Source organism: Festucalex cinctus, chromosome 4 (genome assembly GCF_051991245.1).
Source record: "Festucalex cinctus isolate MCC-2025b chromosome 4, RoL_Fcin_1.0, whole genome shotgun sequence".
NCBI classification, from domain to species: domain Eukaryota; kingdom Metazoa; phylum Chordata; class Actinopteri; order Syngnathiformes; family Syngnathidae; genus Festucalex; species Festucalex cinctus.
The window spans coordinates 11,289,447-11,299,522 of NC_135414.1; positions in this window are offsets into that span (position 1 = coordinate 11,289,447).

The window sequence follows — 10,076 nt, forward strand, 5'->3', positions numbered from 1 at the left end:
TGCCGAAGTGTCACACACCGTCAGTGCATGGAAGCGTCCACAGTCCTTATGTCCTTGTTCATGTTGCCTAGCGTTGTTGCCTTGTTTTTGTGCCTTTTCCTCCCTTTTGGAGCGCCTTTAGTTACCCCTTTTGCCTTGTGCCCTTTTTTCCTCCCTAGCGGAGCGCTTTCTGTTGTCCCCAGTACCTTTTGCCTGTTTTTTCCTCCCTAGTGGAGCGCTTTTTGTTCTCCACTTTTTCCCCTCCCTGTTCTCCTCTCAGTTTGAGAGGAGACCACTGTTGGCCGGAAATAAACCTGCTGCCTTGGTGGCCTACCTTACGCCTGCGTCTGGGTCCTACCTCTTCACGTCGTGACAGTACACTTCGGCCAGCATGGACCCAGCGGGAGTGTCCAAATTGGAGACCTGGCAGAGGCTTGAAGACATCTCCCGAGTCATTGCAGAGATAAAAGAGTTGATGGCTTTGGACCGTGGCGACTGGGGTGAAGGGTCGGACTGGCCTCAGAACCCCGAACCTCGTCTGCTGGAGCCTCTCGCTCCTGAACCTCGTCTGCTGGAGCCTCTTGCTCCTGAACCTTGTCTGCTGCAGCCTCTCGCTCCTGAACCTCGTCTGCTGCAGCCTCTCGCCCCTGAACCTTGTCTGCTGCAGCCTCTCGCCCCTGAACCTCGTCTGTTGCAGCTTCTCGCCCCTGAACCTCGTCTGCTGCACCCTCTCGCCCCTGAACCTCGTCTGCTGCACCCTCTCGCCCCTGAACCTCGTCTGCTGCACCCTCTCGCCCCTGAACCTCGTCTGCTGCACCCTCTCGCCCCTGAACCTCGTCTGCTGCACCCTCTCGCCCCTGAACCTCGTTTGCTGCACCCTCTCGCCCCTGAACCTCGTTTGCTGCAGCCTCTCGCTCCGGAACCTTGTCTACTGCCGCCGCAGCCCCTGGCCGCTTCGCCTGTGCCGCTGCCGCCGCAGCCCCTGGCCGCTTCGCCTGTGCCTCTGCCGCCGCAGCCCCTGGCCGCTTCGCCTGTGCCGCTGCCGCCGCAGCCCCTGGCCGCTTCGCCTGTGCCGCTGCCGCCGCAGCCCCTGGCCGCTTCGCCTGTGCCGCTGCCGCCGCAGCCCCTGGCCGCTTCGCCTGTGCCGCTGCCGCCGCAGCCCCTGGCCGCTTCGCCTGTGCCGCTGCCGCCGCAGCCCCTGGCCGCTTCGCCTGGGCCGCTGCCGCCGCAGTCCCTGGCCGCTTCGCCTGGGCCGCTGCCGCCGCAGTCCCTGGCCGCTTCGCCTGGGCCGCTACTTCCTGTTCCTCGTCAGGCGGCGCATGGATTGCGGCCGCCACCTCCTGTTCCTCGTCAGGCGGCGCATGGATTGCGGTCGCCACCTCCTGTTCCTCGTCAGGCGGCGCATGGATTGCGGCCGCCACCTCCTGTTCCTCGTCAGGCGGCGCATGGATTGCGGTCGCCACCTCCTGTTCCTCGTCAGGCGGCGCATGGACTGCGGCCGCCACCTCCGGTTCCTCGACCGGCGGCGCCCAGCCAGCGGCCGCCTCCTCTTGCACCAGTTCCGGCGGCGCCCGGCCAGCGGCCGCCATCACCTGCACCAGTTCCGGCGGCGCCCGGCCAGCGGCCGCCTCCTGCTCCTCATCTGGCGGCGAACACCCCGCCGCCACCTCTGCTCCTTGTCGGGCGTCGAGGACGCCCTCCTGACTGGCCCCGCTGGGACTCTCTTGTCGGGCGTCGAGGACGCCCTCCTGAACTGCTTTTTGTCTGTACGGATGGGTGGGCCGTGTTCCCACCTCCGTGCCCCCTTCCGCCCGCCCTTGTTTTTGGACTCTTTGGGTCGGATGGCCGTCAGGAGCCGGCCATTGAGGGGGGGGTACTGTCACGCCGCCACCTGCGTGACAGGCCTTTATTGTCATAGTCATGTTTCCTGTTTTATTTTGAATTTCTGATTCCCTTCGCACCCCAGGTCACTTGCCCTTCCTGCAGTTCACTAATTACCGGTCCCCGCCCATGATCATGTCCACCTGCCACCAATCAACCAAGACAATAAAAGCCACCTGCATTCTCCCCTCCGTTGCCGAAGTGTCACACACCGTCAGTGCATGGAAGCGTCCACAGTCCTTATGTCCTTGTTCATGTTGCCTAGCGTTGTTGCCTTGTTTTTGTGCCTTTTCCTCCCTTTTGGAGCGCCTTTAGTTACCCCTTTTGCCTTGTGCCCTTTTTTCCTCCCTAGCGGAGCGCTTTCTGTTGTCCCCAGTACCTTTTGCCTGTTTTTTCCTCCCTAGTGGAGCGCTTTTTGTTCTCCACTTTTTCCCCTCCCTGTTCTCCTCTCAGTTTGAGAGGAGACCACTGTTGGCCGGAAATAAACCTGCTGCCTTGGTGGCCTACCTTACGCCTGCGTCTGGGTCCTACCTCTTCACGTCGTGACAGTTGATTTCACTAACTGGATTTGGACAAACAATGTGATAAACAAAACAAATAAAGTATGCTGGCAGGACTACAATCAACCAACTCTGCTGTGGTTACTATATTTAATACCAAAAAAAAAAAAAAAAAAAAAAAAAAGAACAACATGATATCCCGGTTTACATTTAAATATTTTTTTAAATCAACAATACTGTTTGATATCAGTTGTTTGGTGTACAGAATATATTTTCCACTTATCTTTCATTCATGCAGCATCTTGTCCAGAAGCTCACCAAACCGTCAAATATATCTCACGACCAGCGTTCTGCTCCACAAACTGCAACCCAATTTACTAGCGGCGTTTTCAGTATTCAATGTCTGTCGATGCAAATCTCCCTACCGGTCATGTATATTTGGAAACCTTTTGTACCGTGTTTGTTTATCTTTCTGGACTGCCAGGAGGATGCTGACCTTTCACATCCACCCCAGTGACCTGACTGCAGCAGCAGCTTGGAAAGATCACTGACAGAGTGTACTGCTGTAGCCTCTCCATGAGCTAAATGATAAACTGTTTCAACTATGGAAAGCAACATTAACAAAGCGGTGCATTAACAAAGAGGAGGTTCACCTGATGACTGGCCTCATTTCTCACCTTACGGTGACGTGTTACATTTAAATGCAACTTGCCTGTGCCTTCATTGTCAAAACTGTCTGAAGCTTGGGTGTTTTTAATATGCATAACAAGAGCATCAACCTAGTTACACATGCACAGATGGTGTGTTGGTTACGCTACTTTTGGAATAATACACTCACATAAATTCTCCATAGATTATGCCACAGTGTAACTTTTTTTTAAGGAAACTACAGAGCAGTTTATTGAAATAAATTTGCATTCATGCAATAACGCTTTTCCAATTGATAGTCCCCAATTTGGAGGTACTGATTCTCATCCCAACAGCTTCACACTCAGCTAAAAATGGCTCTATTGAAGATTGATGAAGTTGAAGATCACAGCTTGATTAAGCCAATAAAACAAGAAGCAGAAAAAAAGCAGAGATGCTAAACGGAATTTAGCAAACTGGAACCCCTCAATGCCTCAGCTGCACCTACAAATTCTGTCCATATAAGTTATGAACAAAATCAGTGAAAAAGGGCAGCACTTCCACCCTCACCGAAAACAAATGTGATTTACTGCAGGCAATGCAGTTCAATTTCCAAACTCTGGCACCTGTTGTACAGAGACCGAACATCTGGTACCCTATAAGTATACCCTCCAAAACACCCCATCCAGAAAAGGAGGTAACTGAAACCAGAGGAAAAGAGGTAACTCCAGCTTGTTTCATAAAAAGAGGTCATTTAAGCTCTCGGTCCGTTACCGTAGTAACAGTGTCCATGAACCTAACCTGGTAGCAGGTTTTCCACAATGAACTTCGAGGTTTTCTCTGTCCCCGCCTCCTTTCAGTCACACAAAACAATTGCATTTCTTCATTCATAAAGTCCACTGCGGCGTGTTTTTGCGTAAATACGCCTACAGTCTAGAGCGTAAAGTCCACTTTTGTCACGGACATGGCATGTCCTTTTGACAATTAACCTATTTATGAAGGTGCCGCATTATTACGCACAGAATTAAATATTCGTCGAGATTGTTTTCAGACTGTGCATAGATATGCTGGCATTTGCGGACAGTTATCTTTTTGAGCGGTACTGTTTCAGATCACAGTCCATCATCTACATACACAACTTAATCCGTCCTTACATTTGCAACATTTCCAGCACTGTAGTCATGCGCTCACGTCATAGCATATATTGTGTGTTGCACTCCGCTTTTTTGAATAATGTTTTTATATTTTATCTTAAGTCAAGTCTGCGATTGGCTGGCAACTAGTCCAGGGTGTACCCCGCCTACTGCCCAAAGCTAGCTGAGATAGGCTCCAGCACCCTCCGCGACCCTTGTGAGGAATAAGCGGTCAAGAAAATGAATGGATGGATGTATCTTAAGTGAAGTGCGCTGCTCCCCCGCAGGATTGTGCCTAAATGAAATGAATTAAAGAGTTAGCATTCAACCGTTTTTGTCACGCCGCCACCAGGCGTGGCGGCTCATGCTTTTATTTTTGTGTCTCTGTTTCCCGTTTTACTCTGAAATCCTAACTCTCCTCTCACCCCAGGTCACTTGCCCTTCCTGCCGCTCACTCATTACCGGTCCCCGCCCATGATTATCACCACCTGCCACCAATCAACCCACACAATAAAAGCCAGCTGCATTCTCCCCTCAGTGCCGAAGTGTCACCGTCAGTGCATGGAAGCGTCCCACAGTCCTTATGTCCTTGTTCATGTTGCCTAGCGTTGTTGCCTTGTTTTTGTGCCTTTTCCTCCCTTTTGGAGCGCCTTTAGTTACCCCTTTTGCCTTGTGCCCTTTTTCCTCCCTAGCGGAGCGCTTTCTGTTGTCCCCAGTACCTTTTGCCTGTTTTTTCCTCCCTAGTGGAGCGCTTTTTGTTCTCCACTTTTTCCCCTCCCTGTTCTCCTCTCAGTTTGAGAGGAGACCTCTGTTGGCCGGAAATAAACCTGCTGCCTTGGTGGCCTACCTTACGCCTGCGTCTGAGTCCTACTTGACCTCGCCTTGTCAGTACACTTCGGCCAGCATGGACCCAGCAGGCACGGTCGAGGCCGCACTGCAGAGCCAGGAGGCCCGGCTCAACAACCAGGACCGGATCCAACAGACCATGCTGTCCCGGATGGAGGAATTGACCAGCCAGGTCCACGAGCTGGTAAGCCTTTCACGCCGTCGAGCGCCAGCTCCCACTGGACAGATTCCTCATCCTGAACTCTCCGTCCCGACCACGCCATTCACCGGGGTAGGGTTAAGACTGGCCTCCCCAGAACGATACTCCGGTGAACCCGGACGCTGTCAGACTTTCCTCACGGAATGTGATATCCACTTCGAACATTTACCACAGGCATTCTCCACAGCCCGGTCCCGGGTGGCCTTCATGGTTTCTCACCTGACTGGACGGGCCAAAACCTGGGCAACCGCGGAATGGGCCAGGGGTTCCTCGGTCTGTCAGAGCGTACAGGACTTTCAAGCCGCCTTGCGCCAAGTCTTCGATCCCGAGAACCACGACCGAGAGAAGGCACGAGCTTTGAGCCGGCTTCAACAAGGCAGAGAGCCCGTCAGCGATTATGCAATCCGCTTTCGAACGTTGGCAACAAACAGTGGCTGGAACGCCATAGCATTACATGATCATTTCTGGAAAGGACTGTCACCTGCCATTCAAGAACTCCTTATTCCCGTAGAACTCCCCACGGACCTGGACGCTATGATATCCCTCGCCATTCGCACCGATCACCGTCGCCAGGAACTGGCCAAGATCGGTGGACTCCGAAGGAGGGAGGAACCCACCCCCTGGTCACGGCCACCGGAGACCGGAAGGCCGCCACCCATCCTTCGTTCCCGACTGGAACCAGGAGAGGTGGGCCTCGCCAGAGAAGAACCCATGCAACTTGGAAGGGCTCGGCTTTCGCCCGAGGAGCGACAGCGCCGCCGCCGAGAGGGCCGATGCTTCTATTGTGGTGGTCTTGGCCACCTAGTGGGATCCTGCACCACGAAGGGCGGCTCACCGGTGAGTTCTCCATCACCCCGACCCGCCAGGAACCACAGGCTCACGCAAATGCAGATAAACCACCACAATGTCACCACAAATCTGTCAGCCCTCATCGATTCCGGTTCCGACGAGAGCCTCATGGACTGGGAGCTCGTGAGGCAACTACGAGTCTCCACCGAACCACTTCTTTCAACCATCCAGGCTCGAGCGCTGAACGGCAAGGAACTTTTCAAAATCACCCACATCACTGAACCTCTGGAAGTGCACATCGGACAGCACCTCGAGACCCTTCGCTTCCATGTGTTCCATTCTGCTTCCCCCACTTTGGTTCTGGGCCACCCTTGGCTGCGTCTACATAATCCCAGAATCGACTGGAACTCTGGAGTCATTCTGGAGTGGGGAAAGGACTGCATGACTCACAGATTGGAACAACCCGCACCCCAGAACACCACAGCCCAGGTTCACCAGGTGTCCCTCGCCTCGTCCGCTCAAGAGGAATACTCGAACCTGCACACCGTTCCCTCCTGCTACCACCACCTGCGGGAGGTTTTCAGCAAAACCAAGGCCATGACTCTTCCTCCCCACCGACCGTATGACTGCCCGATTGACCTGATTCCCGGATCAACTATCCCCAAGGGGAGACTGTACTCGGTCTCAGGACCCGAACGCCAGGCCATGAACACCTACATAGACGACTCCTTGAAAGCCGGCCTCATCCGACCGTCTTCCTCGCCTGCGGGAGCAGGCTTCTTTTTTGTGAGCAAGAAGGATGGATCCCTACGCCCATGTATTGACTACAGCCCCTTGAATGATATCACAGTTAAAAATCGATACCCACTGCCATTGATGTCCTCGGTTTTCGACCAGTTGCAACAAGCCAAAATCTTCACAAAGCTCGATCTCCGGAACGCCTATCACCTCATCCGGGTCCGCGAGGGAGATGAATGGAAGACTGGGTTTAACACTCCCCGGGGACATTACGAGTACCTGGTCATGCCTTTCGGCCTCACGAACGCTCCAGCAGTTTTCCAGGCCATGATAAACGAAGTACTCAAAGATTTCATCGACCACTTCGTGTATGTCTACCTGGATGATATCCTGATCTACTCTCCTGACCAAGCAAACCATCGAAACCACGTGAACCGAGTCTTGCAACGCCTGCTGGATCACCGGCTTTACGTGAAAGCAGAAAAGAGCCTGTTCCACGTCAACACCATCTCCTTCTTGGGATTCGTCGTGTCACCCGGAAAAGTGGAGATGGAAGCGGACAAGGTCAGCGCCGTGCGAGATTGGCCCACGCCGGACTCACGAAAGAAGGTGCAACAATTCCTCGGATTCGCCAACTTCTACCGGCGATTTATCAGAAACTTCAGCACCATTGCCGCCCCTCTGCACGCCTTGACCTCCCCACAGGTTCGATTTAGGTGGAACACGGAAGCAGAAAGAGCATTCAAGGACTTAAAGGCTCGCTTCACCAATGCGCCAATCCTCAGAGTCCCTGACCCCAAACGCCAGTTCGTGGTGGAGGTAGACGCCTCGAGTATTGGAATTGGGGCAGTACTGTCTCAGCGTTGTCAGGAGGACGGCAAGACACATCCCTGCGCCTTCCTCTCACGAAAATTATCTAAAGCAGAACGCAACTACTCAGTCGGTGATCGGGAGCTCCTAGCTGTAAAGGTGGCTCTCGAAGAGTGGAGACACTGGTTGGAAGGCGCCGAACTCCCCTTCGTGATCTGGACCGACCACCGAAACCTGGAATACCTACGCCAGGCCAAAAGACTCAACCCTCGGCAGGCCAGATGGTCTTTGTTTTTTAACCGCTTCGTTTTCTCTCTGACCTACAGACCCGGTAGTAAGAACGTCAAGGCTGACGCTTTGTCAAGAATTCACGAGTCCGAACCACTGGAAGCCGAGCCTGAGACCATTCTGCCCCGGGACTGCATAGTCGGGGCCATGAGGTGGCAAATTGAGGACGACGTCAAAGAGGCACTACGGAACGTCACTCCCCCCACGTCATGCCCACCACGCCGACTCTTTGTGCCTGAGGAACTGAGGGCCCAGGTAATACACTGGGCCCATACTTCACGATTATTTTGCCATCCTGGAGTCCGCAGGACCATGTATGCTGTCGCCCGGAGATTCTGGTGGCCGGCAATGGAGACCACAATCAAGGACTACGTAGCTGCCTGTCCTACCTGTGCCCGCAACAAGACGTCAAACCAGTCCCGGATGGGTCTACTCCAGCCACTACCAATCCCATCCAGACCATGGGCGGAAATTTCAGTGGATTTTGTGACCGGACTACCACCATCCCATGGTAAAACCACAATCCTCACAGTCGTCGACAGATTCTCTAAGATGGTTCGTTTCATCCCATTAACCAAGCTCCCATCCGCCAAGACCACAGCCGACATCATGATCCACCACATATTCAGGTTTTATGGTTTCCCCTTACACATCGTTTCCGACCGTGGACCACAGTTCGTCTCCCGATTTTGGACTCAATTTTGTAAAGCCCTAGGTGCCAAAGCTAACCTGACTTCTGGGTACCATCCTGAGGCCAATGGGCAGGCAGAACGGCTGAACCAGCAGCTCGAAACCGGTCTCCGATGCCTCGTCTCCCAGAACCCGACAACCTGGAGCAAGTATCTAGTATGGGTCGAGCTCGCGCACAACTCTTTGCCCACATCTGCCACAGGTCTCACCCCTTTTAAATGCGTCCACGGCTACGATCCGCCATTCTTCGCCGAACTGGAAGAGGAGGCAACGGTCCCCTCGGTCAAGGCCATGATCCATCGGTGCCACAAGGTCTGGTCGGCGGCCCGGACGGCGCTTCAACGCCAGGGAGACCGGGTGAAGAGGGCCGCCGACCGGAAGAGGAGACCGGCACCAGAATACCGCCCAGGCCAGCGAGTTTGGCTATCAGCCAAACACCTCAGGCTCAAGGTACCATGTCCAAAGTTGGCCCCGCGATTTGTGGGGCCTTTTCCCGTAACCAAGTCCATAGGTCCTGCTGCAGTTCGTCTTCGCTTACCAAGATCCCTCAAAATCCATCCCACGTTCCATGTCAGCCAAGTCAAACCTGTCCGTGAAAGCACACTGGTGCCCTCCGAACCCGACCCACCCCCCCCCCGGAGATGATTGAAGGCGGCCCCGTTTACAAGGTTAGAAAACTTTTGGATGTTCGTAATCGGGGCCGCGGAAGACAATACCTGGTGGACTGGGAGGGATACGGCCCGGAGGAAAGGCAATGGGTCCCCTCCCGGTTCATCGTGGATCCCTCGTTAATTGATGAATTTTATGAAGATCACCCTGACATTCCTGGGCCGTCAAGAGCCGGCCGTTGAGGGGGGGGTACTGTCACGCCGCCACCAGGCGTGGCGGCTCATGCTTTTATTTTTGTGTCTCTGTTTCCCGTTTTACTCTGAAATCCTAACTCTCCTCTCACCCCAGGTCACTTGCCCTTCCTGCCGCTCACTCATTACCGGTCCCCGCCCATGATTATCACCACCTGCCACCAATCAACCCACACAATAAAAGCCAGCTGCATTCTCCCCTCAGTGCCGAAGTGTCACCGTCAGTGCATGGAAGCGTCCCACAGTCCTTATGTCCTTGTTCATGTTGCCTAGCGTTGTTGCCTTGTTTTTGTGCCTTTTCCTCCCTTTTGGAGCGCCTTTAGTTACCCCTTTTGCCTTGTGCCCTTTTTCCTCCCTAGCGGAGCGCTTTCTGTTGTCCCGAGTACCTTTTGCCTGTTTTTTCCTCCCTAGTGGAGCGCTTTTTGTTCTCCACTTTTTCCCCTCCCTGTTCTCCTCTCAGTTTGAGAGGAGACCTCTGTTGGCCGGAAATAAACCTGCTGCCTTGGTGGCCTACCTTACGCCTGCGTCTGAGTCCTACTTGACCTCGCCTTGTCAGTTTTCCCCTGTAATATTATTGTGATTACAATTGTAAGGACTACATTTAAATTTACGCATTGACCCTAGCAACGTTCTCCCATGCCGCCTTCCTCTATGGTGAGCCACTGCGGCGTTGCACTTTTTTTCTAAAGACATGTTCAAATTCGCCATGAGATCGCATTTAGATTTCCAGTTGAGA